Raw genomic sequence first — 18,985 nt, 5'->3', positions numbered from 1 at the left:
GAATTTAAGTCATTTCATTCTCACCTGATGCCTATGACTACTTCATTGATCCACTGAGTGCCGAGGGCTCGATCTTCAAGACAAAAGGTAAACCTCGCAGACCTGCAGTTCCTTGGGTGAATAAGACATGTGGTACTTCTATGTCACTAGGAAGTGCTACCGACGCATACAAAATCTAGTGGCCCTCAGCTAAATTAACGAGACCGTATGTTAGCTAAGTAGCGCAGGTTTTTATAAGAAAGCCAAAAGAGAGTTGGCTTTGGTTATATCAATGGAATCAATTCCAAACTCCATTGAGAGTGGTGTGGCGCAAAATTAGGAAACTGAGGAAAATTTGCTGCGCCACCATTACCTCATTAAAAGTCAATAACACTCTGGATCACAGAGCCCACTGAAGTTAAGCAATGAGCTGGGAAAACACTTTTCTCAAGTTTCCAGCCCTGATAATTATTCTCTGTAATCTCAGAGAATTTGAAGGCTTGAAATGACTTGAAATTTATCCAGGAAAATTCCGAACCATATAACCACAAATTTTCTAAGAGAATTTCGGGAAGCAATTTCTTCAACTGGAATCAACAGCTCCCGGGGGCGATTCAATTTTATATGAAAATGCTTAAACACTCCCAGATGATGCCAAAGTATCTACCAAGATTATAAACAAAATATGGGAACTGGAATTTACCTAAGGACTGGAAAATATCCATAATTGTCCCTATAAAGTTTAATAAAGTGATGCTTTCCCAAGCCACCAGCTATAGACCAATAGCTCTTACCAGCTGTGTTTGTAAGCTGATGGAGAAAATGATAAACACCAGATTAGTTTGGCACTTGAAAACTAAAGGACTAATAACTCCATTTCCAATTTGGTTTCAGGAAAATCAGTTCCACCCTTGATCCTTTGCTGAGGCTGACCAATCAAATCCAGCAAGGATTTAAGCAACGATGTCAGACTATCGGGGTATTTCGACCTAGAGAAAGCATATGACACTACTTGAGAAATTGTAATCTTAAAACAATACACAAATGTAAGTATAAGGGAAGAATGATTAAATTCATATATTCCTTTTAACAGAGAGATTTTTTGTTAGAGTGGGCAACACACTCTCCCCAACCTTGTGCAGGAGGAGGGGTGTTCCACAAGGAAGTGTGTTATGTGACACTTTTTTCAGCTGCACAACAGTATTATGCAACAAATATCATCACCTGTTAAATGCTCGTTTTTTTGTTGATGACCTTGCAATATACTGCACAGGATACATGCCTCGTCAGTATGTAAACATTTGCAGCATATCTGTTAATGCTACAAAGTGGGCTGATGAGAATGGTTTTAAATTCTTCCCTCGAAAAACAGTTTCTGTTAGATTTATTAGGTGCCAGCGTGTGAAGAGGTTCCCACCCTTAGTTTGCAAGGATCTATCATTCCTATGAAAAGGAAGTAAAATTTTTGGGAATGACCATTGACCAGAAATTGACATGGGCCAGCCACATAAAATGCCTTAAAGACTAATGTTAAACAATCTCTAATATTTTAAAGGTTGTCTCGGATTTAGTTGGAGCTGATAAAAATCCCTGCTGAGACTGTATGACCTCGTTGTGTCGATCCAAGCTAGACTATGGTTGTCAGATTTATTCCTCAGCTTGTAAAACCAAGCTGAAGGAACTGACGTTGTACACAATATGGGGCTGAGAATATGCTCAGGAGCTTTAGAACTTCTCGCCTGTTGGAAAGCATATATGTTGGATACAGACCAACTTCCCTTGATCTAAGGAGGCAAGAACTAGGATTAAGACATGGCTAGGAATTCGTAAAGTGCTCCCAAAATCCCTCCTTCCAAGTGCTGAGGAAGCAGACTCACGGGTCTTTCTGGTACAAGAGCCTCTAGACCATTCCAAATTAGGACTAAATGAAGATGTTAGGGATATCATCTTAACCTAGAAAGTCATGGAAGTGAAAACATCCTGTGTATCCTCCATGGCTTATCCCAGCAGCATCCGTGTGCAAAAAGCATAACAAAAAGACTGTCCTGAGGAACGAAGAGATTAGGGAAAAGTTCTTGAGCACGCATACTGCCCATACTAATGTGACAAATCTATACTGATGGATCAAAGTCGGATAGTGGTGTTACTGTGCAGTTATCCTTGGTGATAAGCATATACAGCTAAACTACCTGCAATGACTTTGCATCCATATTCACAGCAGAACTAACAGCCATAGTCTCTGCCCTGGATATAGTTTCAAAAGTAGCGACACTAATTTCATGGTTACCTTACTGGACTCAAAGCACTTTAAGCAATAAAAATTCAATAGCTTCCATCCATTAGTTCAAAAGTTCAGGAATCGTTCTTTCCATTTGTATTATCTGGGTAAATCTGTTCTTTCTGCTGGGTCCTTCATGTGGGGATTTGTGTGGAAATGATGGCAGATAGGAAGAAAGGTGCTAGTGCTCATTCAGAAACAGCCTTTAGTAAAGTGCTCATACAGACCTAAAAGCAACCTTTTAGATCTTATATTTGAAACAAAATGGCAAGAAAGATGGACTTTTCTGCCAATAATAGAAAGTATAGAAAATCAGAAAATAGTATATTAAAAACAGTGGCTGTGCCTTTCCAGTCGGATAGACGAACAGAAATAGTTCTTGGGGTTCAGAAATGAGGATTGGGCAATAATTTATTTGACCCATCAGTTTATTTAAGGCAGCCTCAGAGTGTGCTTGCGGTGGTGAGATGCTAACAGTGGAGCACACACATTCCTGGTTGCCTGCCCTGTGATATTTTAAACTAAAAGAGAGATATTTTAGAGGTAAACTTTCTAGATATTTTTTGGGGAGATGAAGTAGATATTTCTGCTCATCCCTTTTAAAGTCTATAAAACATTTTAATAAAATTTAATTATCATTTTTATTAATTACATCATAGATATATATATATTTATTTATTAAGCATTTTCTTCATTAATTCATTCATTTATCATATTGTAATTTATCTATGAACCATCTTCATCATACACACTTATTAACTCATTTTTCATAATATAATTTATTTAGCTCTAGGTCACGGGCGCTGAATGGCTTTTGGTCTCAGTGTCTGGGCTTTTGCCCAAAACTCATACATCCATCCATCCATCTTCACCAGATGGGCATCCTTCTCACAGGCCAGCACATAGATTGCTAAAAGTCTATATAATATATATGCATTATGCATTTTTCTGTTTTAAATGTCATTTTTTTATACACCATTTCAGGTTTTATATATATATATATATATATATATATATATATATATATATATATATATATATATATATATATATATATATATATATATATATATATATATATATATATATATTGTCATAAACTGGGTCCTCAGCGTTGAGGAGAAAATTGGAACAATTTATTATTATAGACTGCCTTCGTACCAAGGGGGGTCCAAGTTTATGAATAAAGGAAAAACTACTAGAAACTCACCTTAGAATTTTCCCGGATTTATGTAATCAATGAAGGTTGCAGTTGGAATTAGAATTCTTTTACAGTCAAAAGGGGTTTATTCACAGAGAATGGGGCAAATATGTGAGACCAAAAGGTAACTATTTACAGACACATAAATCACATATGATAGATCAATAATGCAGTAATTTACAAATATGCAATATAAATATGGGAGGCCACCAATACAACAATCCCCGTTATAACAAATGACTCTGTTATGCTAAAATGCATCCATTCACAGACAATAATACATTGGAAGGGGTGAATTCCAGAATAATGGTAATCAGTTAGGCAAGACGATTTCTGTGTGGGCAACGGATTCTTGCGGTCAGGCTGCGACCAGGAATGGTTATGAAAGTTGGATGGCAGTCATGATCTGGTTGGGCATAGATTTGCGGACTGGATAGGATAGGATGGCTCCTGTAAGAGAGGTCAGGAGTTAGTACAAACATGGGGGGGAAGAAGGAAAACCTCCCTTGCTAGTGACTTACGCACAAAGAATCTATGCACTGGGGAGAAATTAATCATTTGAGTTAAATTAATTTGCCCTTAATTTACACTATGGAGGGAATATTTGAATACTTATCACTGAATCATATTAGGTTGGTTTCAAAGCAAGTCATGGGGTGATTCACGGGCTGCTTGAAATAGGTTGACTTATCAAAGGGACTGCTTTCTTGGAGGAAGAAAGTTGAAATTTGAAGGAATGGAGAAAATCAAGGAATGTCAGGGGAGGGAAAGGGCTGGCTTACTGACTAGTTGCAGACGCCGTACTTGGGTCTGTAGATGGTGTGCTAACATATACGACTCGGCCGGTTACCAAAGTTAATGTTCGCCAGCGTACATCGATCTGCAAAAAGTCATACAGCCAGCAAAGGAGTAAAGAAAGAAAGGGTCTTAAGATTAAGTACTTAGAGGTTAAGTTCCTATCTCTCTCACAGCCTGGATATGCCCCTAATGGATTAGCTGCTCCCATATCGCGTGATGGGGGTGGGGGGCGGGGTTCACCTATTGTCTACCCTAGGTCTGCTGAGGTGTGAGGCTATCCCTACAAGAGTTCAAAACAGGTGCTAACCGCTTTCTCTAGTTCAAAATACGCTTGGTTCTACCTCGCCCGCCATGTTTTCTTGGCCCTACAGTCAGATGAAAGGTGAAAATGATTCCCTGAATAAATTAATCACTGGCTGTCGGACGAGGGAGGAATAAATTCTTGGCAGGTCTCCCCTTTGGAAAGGCCTTCACAACCATTTGGGCATGAAGGTCTTGGCTAATTCCTCCCAACTGGGCAGCTAGTGACCCTACGTAAATTGTGCTTTGGTACTGCAGTAGCTAAACGGGCGTACTTAACTGCTAAGAGGGGTTCTGAGTTGGCTAATTTACAGGCCTAACCTATCTAAGGGTACAGACACTTCTGCTAACTGTCTCTGACGACAGGAGAACTCTATGCCTAAGCAATTGCACATAGTAAATATCTAACCTAACCTACTATCCTACGAGTCTGCAACTGAATGAGCTGGCACTGATGAATGGCATGCAATGAATTATGATTGGCACAACACTTTATGGTCAACACACAACAAATTGAAACATGAATAACCTGAAGAGTAAATCACAGTATACAATTAAGTAATGTATCAGTTTGAGTCTGGAGTGGGTTGGAAGGAGGTTAGTTAGAAAAATGGGTTAGTGGTACAATTGCCTAAGTGTTTAATTGTTAATACTACTGGATCAGAGGTCACACAGGCTACCTCCTCTGGGCAGGTGCCAGGATCACTCTGAGATGGAGGCAGCATGGTGCCAATGGGGCATGAGTGCCAAGAAGAGCTTATGGCTCTGATTTGCTAAGTGGATTTCTTCCGGCCCCTCTTCTTCTTCTTCATGGGTCTCCAAGGTCTGGCTAGGCCATTCCTAGGAGGCGATGAGGGTACCGACTCTGAAGAAAGGCCAGGAGTGCCGTCAGGAGTAGGATCAGGGGCAGCTACGGGCTGGTCTCCTACTTCGGCTGCTGCGACAACTGTCGTGGGAATAGAACCAGCGTCTGCGTCCTGGCCAGACAGTTCCTGGTCGACCAGAAAAGAGGCAGTGTCCAGGCCTGCCAGAGGGTCATCCTCAGCAGGCGGAAGAGTGTGAAAAGGAGAAACGTCAGGGGTCAGAGGCCCACACTGGGCGATGATCATGGTTGTGAGGTTTGATGGATCTGTAGGAGGATCTGGGTCAGGTTCTGGATCCGGCACTGGCACTAACTCAGGGCCAGGCACGGGGCATAAGATTGGCACGGAGCTTCCAACCGAGATAGGCTGAGCTTGGCACTGACCAGTGCTCGCAAGTGGCACTGGCAGCAAATTGATATCAAAGCTGAAGGGGGATCCGGGGGAGCAAGACCCCTCAGTGTCACTGGCGTGATTTGGGACAACAATTTCTGTGGAAATGGCTGCTGCAGTTACCTTGCTGGGGCACTTGGACCATCTTTCGGAGTGCCCTCTTATGTTGCAGGTCCTGCAGCAGTAGTTGGTGAGATCCCTGCATGATGAGGGAGGAGTTTGTTGGTGGCCGTCCGGTCACGAGATCTGCGGACTAGGCCTGGAATGAGTTTTAGGTGGACTGAGTAATGTCGCTCCTGGGTGAATGGAAGGTTCGGTTGACGGTGGCACAGCTGTCACAGAGGCTGTGTCCTGATCAGAAGGGGTTACTGAGGACACGCTGGCGGAAGCAGTCAGGCAACAGAGTGGTGTGGGGGTGGGACATCCCCAGAGGAGGTCTCGTCCAAGCAGGAACTCCACTCTGTGCCAAATACGCTTGACGACGCCAAGGCAGTGAATTTTGTTGCTCCAAGGGGTGATCACCCTGAGTTCGACTTTGAGGAAGGTCAAGGATTGTTCGTCCACCCAGGTCACTGTCCACTTGGTGTGCTCATCTACTTTGGCACTGGCTGGCACTTTGGCCTGATCTATCAGGCTAATATCTGAGCCAGTGTTGGCAGTAGTTGGTAGGTGCACTGGTGGGCTAGAACCATCCAGAGAAGCCACTGAGACGGACTGTGTCCAGACCCTCTCAGGGTGAGTTCTCTCTGGCGGCTCAGCCAAGGACGCTGTGGCACTGATCAGCTTGACGTGCCTGGGAGCGACCACATGTTTTGGGCATGCAGGATACCCAGAGGAAGAGTGTCCTGAGGCCCCACAGTCTCGGCAGGGGCCCCTGGGATAGGATGATCTCCCCCCGGCTGAGATGGTGTGCTGGGAAGGTGGTGCAGAGTTAGAAGGAGAGGAAGAGGGACGGTTATTGGTAGGCTGCCGAGGGTTGTTGCCCTGATGGTTATTTTGCCTGTAGCGGCACTCTGCTTTGGCATGGCCGTACTTCTTACAGATGGTGCACAGAGGTTTGTTAGGCGGTCCGTTCCGTGGGCAGTTGGAGCCCGAGAGGTGTCTGGGTAGCACTCTTCAGCATTGTAAGGTGCTGTGGGGTGGGTTGTACGTCTCCCAGCATCAGCTAAGTGGCAGGCTTCCTTGAGAGTGGCTGGCTGTTTGTTACTAAGATACACAGCCAGAGGCCCGGGCACACACTGGAAGAGGTCCTCCAGCACGATCCGGTTGAACAGATCCTCGAAGGTGTTGCATTGCATAGATTCGAACCAGCGGGTCCCAGTCTGAGTCTTGTGACAGGCCCATTCTGTCCAGGACCAGCTGACGTTCTTGGCCATACCTCGGAGTTATTGTCTCCACCTCTCAGGACTTATCTCATACGCCTTGGTGATGGCCTCACGGACGGCAGCCATGTCTCCTCGTTGATCTCTTTCCAGCGCTCGGTGGGCGGCCTTAGCCTTCCTGTCCAGGTGCTTGGTGAGCAATAAGGCCCTCTCAGCCGGGCCGACATCATAGGTCTCGAAGAGGAATTCGATCTCCTCGAGCCATTGTTCCGGCTCATCTTCAGTCCATTTTCCAGCGAGGTTATTGACTGTGAATGGAGAGGTATTTAGTGCAGATGGGGTGGGGCTTGACGCTTGTTCGGCTGCTAAAGCTTCTGCGCTTTCCTTCTTGGCTCTCTCCAACTCGGCAATCTGCTCCCTTACAAACTTTTGGAGGGCCTGGCCTACAAGGCTGTCCTCCTTTCCTATATCCTGGAAATATTGGTGCTATTTGGTAGACATGTTGCTGATGGGGAAGGGCTGCTAAGTGGATTAACTGGGTGTTCATGGAGGAAAGGGTTTGTGACGATGGGGAAGTGTCCTTTAGATTATTGGCACTTCAGTGAGTGGCACCTTTAAATGAAGTGTCACTGTGGGTGAGTGTGCCGTGCGAAGGTCACACTAGGGGAGCATTCCTGAAGGAAGACTGAGTCCTTATGGGCGGATACGCTAGGCCATGAAGTGATCCTGAAGATTCTATGGTCCTTATGGGTGGATGCACTGTTAATGGGGTGTTCCTGAAGGAGTTAAGGTCCTTATGGGCGGAAACACTGGTTGTATGGCACTCTGTTTCTTAAATACAGGTGCAATGGCTTAGGAGTGATTATTTTGGGTTGGGTGGCACTGTGGTGCCAGTGTGCTCCGTGGAGCAATGCAAAATGTCAGTGCATAAAATGGCACTGAAGGGGAATGCTACTCTGCCTGGGCAGAAGGTAAGTAAGGAGTAAGAGGTAAATGAGAGACTCTGGCAGAAGGTAAGGGAGAAAGGAAAGGGAAAGAAGAAAGATAAGTGCTTCAGTGCTTGGGTTGCTTGGCAGTGCCGCAGGGTAGTGGCACTGTGAGAAATAGAACTGTGGCATGGCACGAGTGGGTGGCTAGTTCTAAAAACTAGAGATCACTGGCTAACATGAGGAAAGAAAGGATATGGGGAGTGCACTCAATATGCAATTTGGCACTTGCAGTATAAGCAAGTCTGGAATGAGATGTACCCAACTCGTGTACGACAGTTGAATAACGGAATAACACGTAATTAGATAGATGTCCATGCGCTCTATAGCGTACGAGAAATGACCTGGGCTGAAGCACGAAAAAGGAAAGTAGGTATGCGAGATTATTTGCTGAACACGAGTGCTTATAAATTTCACGCACTGTGTATATGGTAAATGAGCAATGAGTTCGGCCCTTAAAGTTCAAAAGTGAGTTACACTAAAGAAAAATCTTTGTATTTAGCTTTTATGATTTGTGGGTTGTATTCCAAACTCGCCGATAAATTTGTGTCAGTCCCGTGTTAAGATAAAGGAAAAAATAGGAAAAAAATTAATCTCTCTCTCTCTCTGAGCGGGGTGTAAGGGTACGTATTCATTAAGAATTTTTCAAGTTACTTTACTTGGTGCTTATGAACAAATAAGTTGGATATGCGAAATTGAAACTTTTAGTATTTACGTAATTTTTTACTGTCTCACTCTCGTCATGGCAAGTGATATGGTGGATAAAGGGTTGCAAATTGTTTCAAAGATATTCACGTCTTTCACGGTTTACGTTAGGGAAAAAGTGATGTAAGTTCGTTCAGTGAATGAAAGATGCGGAACTGAGTCGCTTGCGTGGGAAACAGCTGGTCACCCGTTCGCTTTGTCGTGCAACAGAGAATAGACGATAGAGAATGAAATTGGAAGGGACGAAAAAAAACCACTCTACTTTCTTCGATAAATGCAGAGTTCAAATGCAAACTCAACTTAACTAACTTTAAACATCAGCAATGTCTTTACTCTATTTTAATACACTGGGAGGGTGGTTAAATAACTACGCTTGGAAGTGTTTTTCTGCTACGACAATGGACTGTTCTGCGCCTGCGCTGACTGTACACACTGACTGCCCTGTGTCAGATGCCAGAGATCGCTACACGGTTTCATGTAGATTACTTAGTTATCCCAAAATTTATCACTGATCGAGAAATCGTATGCTTTTCTTGGCCCTGACAATTCTTGAATAAACTCTTAGCCACTTGTTCTTGCTAACACATGCAACAGTTCCCTAACTACGCACTTCCTAATTCCTATGTTCATTCATATGGCAACACCACACTTTGTTCCTGTACATTGGCAATTTTGCAGACGAGAAATTCGCGTCTGCCTCTTCGTTTCGCTAACTTAAGAACCTATGTGCTGTCGCCTGCTTTATGAATAAATTCTAACAACAGAGGTTTGTTGTGTTTTCCTGTAAAGAATATTAATATCACTTTTCTTATTTAGCCTTATGTATCCTTAATGTTAGAAGACAATGATAATACCCTTTTTACCGTAATTCTCTCTGCTCCAGCTGCTTCTATGCCTTTTGTGAATAATGAAATTATTTAATTTAAATGAATGATTAAATTTAAATGCCTGGTTTATTTCTAGTTCGTTTCTAGTGTAGCGTAATGTGACTAGATCCTGGTATCGATCACCACTGTCATAAACTTGGTCCTCGATGTTAGGGGGAAAATTGGAACAATTTATTATAATAGACTGCCTTCGTACCAAGGTGGTCCAAGTTTATGAACAGAGGAAAAACTACTGGAAACTCACCTTAGAATCTCCCTGGATTTATGTAATTAATGAAGGTCGCTGTTGGAATTAGAATTCTTTTGCAATCAAAAGGGGTTTATTCACAGAGAATGGGGCAAATATGTGAGACTAAAAGGTAACTATTTACAGACAATAATGCAGTAATTTACAATGCAGTAATTTACAAATACACAATATAAATATGAGGGGCCCCTGATACAACAATGCCCGTTATAACAAACGACTCAGTTATGCTAAAATGCATCCATTCACAGACAATAATACATTGGAAGGGGTGAATTCCAAAATAATGGTAATCAGTTAGGTAATCTGTGTGGGCAACGGATTCTTGCGATCAGGCTGCGACCAGGAATGGTTGCGAAAGTTGGATGGCAGTCACGAACTGGTCGGGCATAGATTTGCAGACTGGACAAGATAGGATGGCTCCTGTAAGAGAGGTCAGGAGTTAGTAAAAACATGGGGGGGGAGAAGGAAAACCTCCCTTGCTAGTGACTTACGCACAAAGAATCTATGGACTGGGGAGAAATTAATCACTAGAGTTACTTAAATTAATTTGCCCTTAATTTACACTATGGAGGGAATATTTGAATACTTATCACTGAATCATATTAGGTTGATTTGAAAGCAAGTTGTGGGTGATTCACGGGCTGCTCGAAATAGGTTGAATTAACAAAGGGACTGCTTTCTTGAAGGAAGAAAGTTGAATTTTGAAAGAATGGGTCTGTAGATGGTGTGCTAACATATACGACTCGGCCAGTTACCGAAGTTAGTGTTTGCCAGCGTAGGAAGAAGCGCCGAATGGGTGTCTAGGATGGGAGTTATCTGTGGAGGCCTGCCTTTCCGAGGAAACAGCGTGTGCGCTCCACCGTGGCTTGGTTCAGAGTCTCAGCCTACGTTGATCTGTAAAAAGTCATACAGCCAGCAAAGGAGTGAAGAAAAAAAAGTCTTAAGATTAAGTTCTTAGAGGTTAAGTTCCCATCTCTCTCACAGCCTGGATATGCCCCCATGCCCCTAACAGATTAGCTGCTCCCATATCACGTGATGGGGGTGAGGGGGGTTCACCTATTGTCTACCCCAGGTCAGCTGAGGTGGTAGGCTATCCCTACTTGAGTTCAAAACAGGCACTAACCGCTTTCCCTAGTTCAAAATACGCTTGGTTCTACCTCGCCCGCCATGTTTTCTTGGCCCTACAGTCAATTGAAAGGTGAAAATGAGTCCCTGAATAAATTAATCACCGGCTGTTGGACGAGGGAGGAATAAGTTAAGCATATCTTAGTTTAACCAGACCACTGAGCTGATTAACAGCTCTCCTAGGGCTGGCCCAAAGGATTAGATTTATTTTATGTGGCTAAGAACCAACTGGTTACCTAGCAATGGGACCTACAGCTTATTGTGGAATCCAGACGACATTATGACAAGAAATGAATTTCTATCACCAGAAATAAATTCCTCTAATTCTTCACTGGCAGGTTGGAGAGTCGAACGCTGGGCCAACAGCGTGCTAGCCGAGAGCTCTACCCACCCCTCCAATGAAGAACTTAACAAATTCTTGACTTTACTTTATATATATATTTATATATATATATATATATATATATATATATATATATATTATATATATATATATATATTATATATATATTATTTATTTATTTTTATTTATTTATATATATATATATATATATATATATATATATATATATATATATATATATATATATATATATATATATATATATATATATATATATATATATATATATATATATATATATATATATATATATATATATTAACTTTATCACATACACAATTGTTCTGTGCATAGTAGAATTACTAAAAGGACCTCACTCAAACTGGATGGTATCTAATGGAGTTTTTATTCAAAAGTTACAAGCTTTTATATATATATATATGTGTATATATATATATGTATATTAATATTAACTTTATCACATACACAATTGTTCTGTGCATAGTAGAATTACTAAAAGGACCTCACTCAAACTGGATGGTATCTAATGGAGTTTTTATTCAAAAAAGTTACAAGCTTTTTGGACAAACAGTCCACATTATCAAGTATCCGTATCCGTATATATATATATATATATATATATATATATATATATATATATATATATATATATATATATATATATATATATATATATATATATATATATATATATATATATATATATATATATAATATATATATATATATATATATATATATAATATATATATATATATATATATATATATATATATATATATATATATATATATATATATATGTATATGTGTGTGTGTGTGTGTATATATATTTGTGTTGATAGTTTTGTATTACCTTCATGAGTATTAAATTCAGTGACTGTCGAAATGGTGAATCAGTATGGTGTTATTGAAACCCTTCTATGTCTGATGAATACCAAGTATGGATAACCTGTTTTAAAAGTTTGAAATCGACGGTCCTCGAATTGAGTCTCAAAGACAAGTCGCCAGCTCTTGCTGGGCTCCATTCAGTGTGAGTGACCTCGTCTATCAGGAAGCTGTGTAACATTATTGAGACTACCGTGAGACAGCGAGACAAATCCGGAATTGATGGTGATTTCTAAGCTGGAGGTAAAAATTGGAGATGAGTGGGGAGACGAATGTCCTGAAAAGAGGAGACATAGAAAAAAATACGTGACTGAAAGTTCGTCGCATAATTTGTGGAAGCTTTTATGTAGTGACATATATTTTATTTTTTACTGGCTTAAAGAGGATAATAAAAAGAAATATTTATTGATGATTATGGTAGAACACATGACTAAAGCGATAGGAAGAAACATTGAAGTGAAATTAAAGCAGAAATGAACGTGAAATAGCAAATCAAATAGAAACAGTATCCTAACAACGCCATACCTATTAAACCTGTTTTTTCCATATTGCTTTCGGTCCAACGGAAATGAGCCTTTCTTTGATTGACGCCTTGTTTCCTGCTTCCGAATTAGATAACGGGCAGTCTGAATCCCCATCGGCTCTGCTTTTCCAGCATTTCGGACGTTGGACTGGATTGTGGTCGCCTAGATTACTGTGTTCGTTTACAAACATTTCTGTTATTCGAATTTTGTCTGTCTTCGCTTTAGCATGGCAGTCAAGGTTAAGCTGACATTGATGTCGGTTACAGCACTTATTGGACGAATTTCTCTCTCTCTCTCTCTCTCTCTCTCTCTCTCTCTCTCTCTCTCTCTCTCTCTGGATAAAAAATAACGTTTCTCTCTGTCTCTCTTTCATTTTCTAACCCATGTGGCACGCTGGATGCACTTTCGGCTCATGACAGGTTTTAATTAAGAAACGGAAGGATCTCGACGAGGTAATCCTCACTCCAACAGAATGAACTCATTCGTCACGCAATTCTTTCTCTCTCTCTCTCTCTCTCTCTCTCTCTCTCTCTCTCTCTCTCTCACTTGCATTTTCTGTCCCGCATGGTACAGTAGACGCACTTTCGCCTCATGACAGGTTTTAATGAAGAAACGGGAGGACCTCGGCGAGGTAATACTTACTCCAACGGGATGAACTCATTCATTTCTTAATATCTCTCTCTCTCTCTCTCTCTCTCTCTCTCTCTCTCTCTCTCTCTCTCTCTCTGGATGAAAATAATGGAATTTGTTTAAATTTTTGTCTAAGATCGAGTCTTCGTGTTCTGGAAATTGTAATTATCTTATGACATAGGACTTTCATCATGTCATCCATTTCTTTTTTATTTCTGTCGAATACGGAGTTTGTACAATACGGTGACTATTGCCGGTTTATTTTTCGTAGTGAAGTACTTTATCATTTTTTATTTATGTACCTTTGTTTTTAAGTATTTTCTTATCATTTACGGTTATGTAAAGACAGACCGTTAACCACTAAATATTTTTATATATAAACCAGGATTGAAGTTGGAGAAAACAAAGGAAGTGAAAGACCCTTCTGAAGTGAGAATGTTACAAAATTGAGGCTAAACCAGCAGCAGTGATAGAGCCACACAGTTTGTTGGAAGAAGGAAAGAAACTCATCTTGCCAATCCATACAAGGAATGGGAATTTCCAGTTCGCAAATGGGGTTTGGGGTGGGTTTGTGAGCGTAACTTGGTTACAAGGTGGTCCATGAACATGACTAGTAGTTAACTGAAGCCAGTATTCTAATCTGTTGATGCTTACTTACCAAGTAAATGGCCCTTTTTGGCGAGGGAATAATGATAAATAATGATAACTAGGCATTAATCAGTTGCTGTACGACATCTCAACTCTGGGAGGACATTCAACCCAAGAGAGGCCCTCGAAAACCGCTTTCCATTCAGTCTGTTCCTTCCCTTTCAGCCACTTGGCCATCAGTCTCGAGTACCGATTGCTAACCGGTTTGATCAAAGCACGAACGCCTTCCGTTTCGTTTTATGCAAGGTCATCGACCCGAAACGAGGTTAGCTCGTAAATAAGGTTGCTGTTGCTGTTGCTGTCGTGGAATGAAGCCCCTGAACCAAAATGAGGCTCAAATAGATTGCTGACGCAATGAGGCAACTGAAACAAAGGCCATAGGGTCGACAAGAGGTCGCCGATTCCGAGTAAGGCTGCAGTGTAAAAATGATGACACTCACCCGCGATAAGGTTGCCTACTGACTCAAAATGAGTTCACTTGTGAAATCAGGTCATTGACCCAGATTGAGGTCAGCATAAAATAGGTTACTGATTCACAGATAGGTCACAGGTGTAAATTTTGGTCACTTATTCAGAATGAGGTCTTCTTTTTCATCCTTGCCGCTACTCTAAGGGGTCGGTTGCCATAATTCATTTTCTCCAACTATTCTTATGAAAATCGGCTTCCCGCTGAACCCGTCACATCCAAATCCTTCCTCACTTTATCACGCTGTCTAACCCTTTGCATCCCTCTCGACTTTCTACCTGTGTACCATCTCAGTCTCGACCCTCTTATGATGGTAGTAATAGTTACCACTCCTGTAGGTCTCTTGATTGGTTTCCTAGCCTCTCGTGGAGCGAGATCCTCAAAATCCTCCACGGCATGCTCACTTCTGTTTACTCCAGCTTCAGTTCGTCCTTCTTAATACCATGTTCCTAGACCATACATCATCACTGGTCTGACTACAATACCATAAATCTTTATTCTCAATTTATTTAGCATTCTTTTGTTACCCAATACCTCTGCCTTCCCCCTCCATTTCCTCAAAGCCTCTTACGTTCAACCTCAGTTTCACATCCTCCCTCCTGGCTGAAAGTAGATTTTTAGTACTTGAAATTCTCTACCTGTTTTACATCTAGGCCTCTTCTGTCTTGAATAAACAACTTAGACCCTTAATTCAAGCTATTCCTGCCACCCTCTTGCCCCTTTTTTGCAGATAATCACTAGATCATGTGCATACAACAGTTCACATAGTACAAACAGAAATTGGTTAATTGCTGATCTTTAATGTAAAGCAACTTCAAACCACAGGCTGTTATTATTGCTGTCCTTTTTTTTATATACGTGATTACAACGGCATGCCCAACTTTTCTGGCACTTTCCTCTGTCATGCACACCAAAACACTACCTCCCTTTGTATTTTATTAAATGCCTTTTCTCTGATTGTAAATGCACAGTTGAGCGTCTGATTACCTCCCAGTCCCTTTTACTGCAATGTTATAAAGATAGCATCAACGCACCTCTCCTCCTAATGAATTTGTACCTCTGTTAACCAATCTTCACAATTGTTCGTAATCTCTCTGAATGATATCACCGACTTCAAATTGGTTTAGTGTCCTGAAATTAGGTTACTGGCCTTGAATAAGGTCATTAACTTAAAATATGTCCACTTAAGTTTGATCGTTAACATTAAACTGCGTTTTCAAGTGATTAAGCAACCATTTATCCCCCACTTAATTTACCTACTAATTGGACTGTCAGCGAAAAGTGGTTTTTATTGATGCTTGAGGATACCAATATCCCGTGTACTTAGGCAAAATATTACGACCAATGATACTCGTGGATATTAGTGTCAAGTATGCATTAAGGAATGGCCGTGCGTTCAAGACAGCCCAATGAAACTTTAAAAAAATAATATTTTTTTCAGTGATTTATAAACGTGTTAATTTCTGTTGTCACTGGCCATGAAGAAACTTTTATAGATACGTGTAATTATTATTATTATTATTATTATTATTATTATTATTATTATTATTATTATTATTATTATTAATTAGTTTAGCCAACCACGTACAGTCGGGGAAAAGATTTTTTTTACCCCTCGAGTTCACGAGACATTGTAAATGGCAACGCCGCTTTTGTTTATGTAATTAAGTAGTAATACTATTAGCTGATTGGTGCAGACGTCTCCTTACCAGTTAACATATATTTACTTCCGTTATTTCATAAAAACTAAAATACGATGGTAAAAAAGTGTGAACAATCTGCAACGTGAAAACTGGGTTTATGTATTTTTTCTCAGGATTATATAAAACGCTTTAGAGGAGGGAAATTACGTAGAGTAATATCATCATGCAGTGTCGTTTGGCTCCTGAGACTGACACAGGAGACGGAGGTGGAGGGAGAAAGGTTGGAAGAAGGTAGAAGTTGTTCCTAGGGAAGGAAGGGACGGTGAACTGTCTAACCAAACCATGCGTAGCTTCGTTAACGACTTTGCTTATAAGTCCAAAATCTTTAGAAGCTACTGCGGAATTTCCATTTCTTCAATTGATACTGTCGCCACCGTGACTGAAAATAAATATCGATGCAATTGCTACAAAATCACATTCATTGTCCACAACCCATTTTTTCAAGACGTGAGAGAGAGAGAGAGTTGATATCATGTAATCACACAAATATCTAGCGAATGTAATTGCTTCTTAATGACATCACATAAATTTATTTTGCTCATCTATTCTCTTAAATGTGGCCAGCATTCTATTATGATATTAATGAGTGAACAGCCAAGCCATGCCATTGCTCCAGCATTTACGTGGAAAACAAGTTCTTTCCTCATTACTCTCTTGGAAGCTTGGAGAACCACTGTCAGGCAGCCTCTATCAAGGGATGAACACCGAAAGTATATAGCTTGTTAAATATCGTCTAATTAATATGCATACAGACATACACACACACACACACACACACACACACATATATATATATATATATATATATATATATATATATATATATATATATATATATATATATATATATATATACTCACACACACACACACACACACATATATATATATATATATATATATATATATATATATATATATATATATATATATATATATATATATATATATATAATATTATATAATCCGCTTACAGCCTCACCCGGCGATGTTGACCGCGCGTTTATTGTGAAATGTGCACGATATTAGTATACATTAAATGCTCTCTGCTATGCTATTCTTCTACTTCAAACACCCGTGCAGAGGGACCTTGGGTGGATGGATTCCACTTAAACCATTAAGATTGGTTGTAGATGAATGACACTTTCCTCAATTAACAGAATCCAGATCCAGGCTCTTATGAGACGAACCTATAAAATCATGGGAGGTCACATTCCACTTTTGGTCTGATGGTTGACTGCACCATCAATGACTCTTGGCTTTGAGACGCAAATATTAGATTTAATAGCAATTATGCTTCAGTTACTTGGTGCCGGTCATAGATCCCTTACAGACACACCAACATATAAATGACTGATATATATACACACACACACACACATATATATATATATATATATATATATATATATATATATATATATATATATATATATATATATATATATATATATATATATATATATATATATATATATATATATATATATATATATATATATATATATATATATATATATATATATATATATATATATATATATATATATATATATATATATATATAATATAATCAACACACAACCACTAGTGGAACAGAAATAAATCTCTGACTCACATCAGGATCGAACCCAGGTCTTTCAATTGAAAGGCAAGGGCGCTGCCCACTACGACTTGAAAGACGTGGGTTCGATCCTGATGTGAGTCAGAAATTTATTTCTGTTCACACGTGACTGTGTTTTGATTATTTCTACCTTATTCACTCAGAAGGGATAATTCGAATGATATGCTGTCAATTGGGTCATTGCTGAATCGGGAAGTTGGGGTAAACACGCTTGTGTGCAAGCAGTTAGCTTGCCAAGGTAATTCCTTGGGTGCAGTTGCTCTCAGGTTCCAACTTCTTTTATGACTTGTATGGCCTAGGGGGCTGCGCCCTTGCCTTTCAATTGAGACACCTGGGTTCGATCCTGATGTGAGTCAGAAATTTATATATATGTATGTATATATATATGTATATACAGTGTATACACATATATATATATGTATATTTATTAATATATATATATATATATATATATATATATATATATATATATATATATATATATATATATATATATACATACATACATTATATATATATCTATATATATATATATGTATATATATATATATATATATATATATATATATATATATAATTTATGTATAATAATATATTGTTTTGTGAATAATTTTTTTCTAATAATTTTTTCGTATTTAAAAGGATATTTATTTTGTCTTAGCCAAGAACTAAAGACATATGAAATTTGCGTGCAACAATGCAAATAGACAAAGCTTATTTTATTACAGGCTACTATAGAATTTTTGTATATGATAAACAAAAAAGGTATGCATTCTATATCCCAGTATCCATGCTACAAAGAATATTAAGTAAGTATAATTTGAAAGTAAAAGAGCGTTTAGCAACAGTAAGTGGCTGATAAATTATGATTAAAACTGTGGCATAATAAGATTGTTAATAGTAAAAATAACTCCATATGAACAGTTGTCCAAGTGATCTCAGCAGCAGTCGGTGGAAAGGAAACTTCGTTCTTAGCGGACCTCTGTTGGCCCTTCTTCTTGGGTAGACATCCTATATTCTTGGCCACAACGAATGAGCTCTAAAAAATGTTATCCG

The sequence above is a fragment of the Macrobrachium rosenbergii genome, chromosome 48 (genome assembly GCF_040412425.1).
Source record: "Macrobrachium rosenbergii isolate ZJJX-2024 chromosome 48, ASM4041242v1, whole genome shotgun sequence".
NCBI lineage: Eukaryota > Metazoa > Arthropoda > Malacostraca > Decapoda > Palaemonidae > Macrobrachium > Macrobrachium rosenbergii.
Note: the sequence above shows the minus strand (reverse complement) of the source record.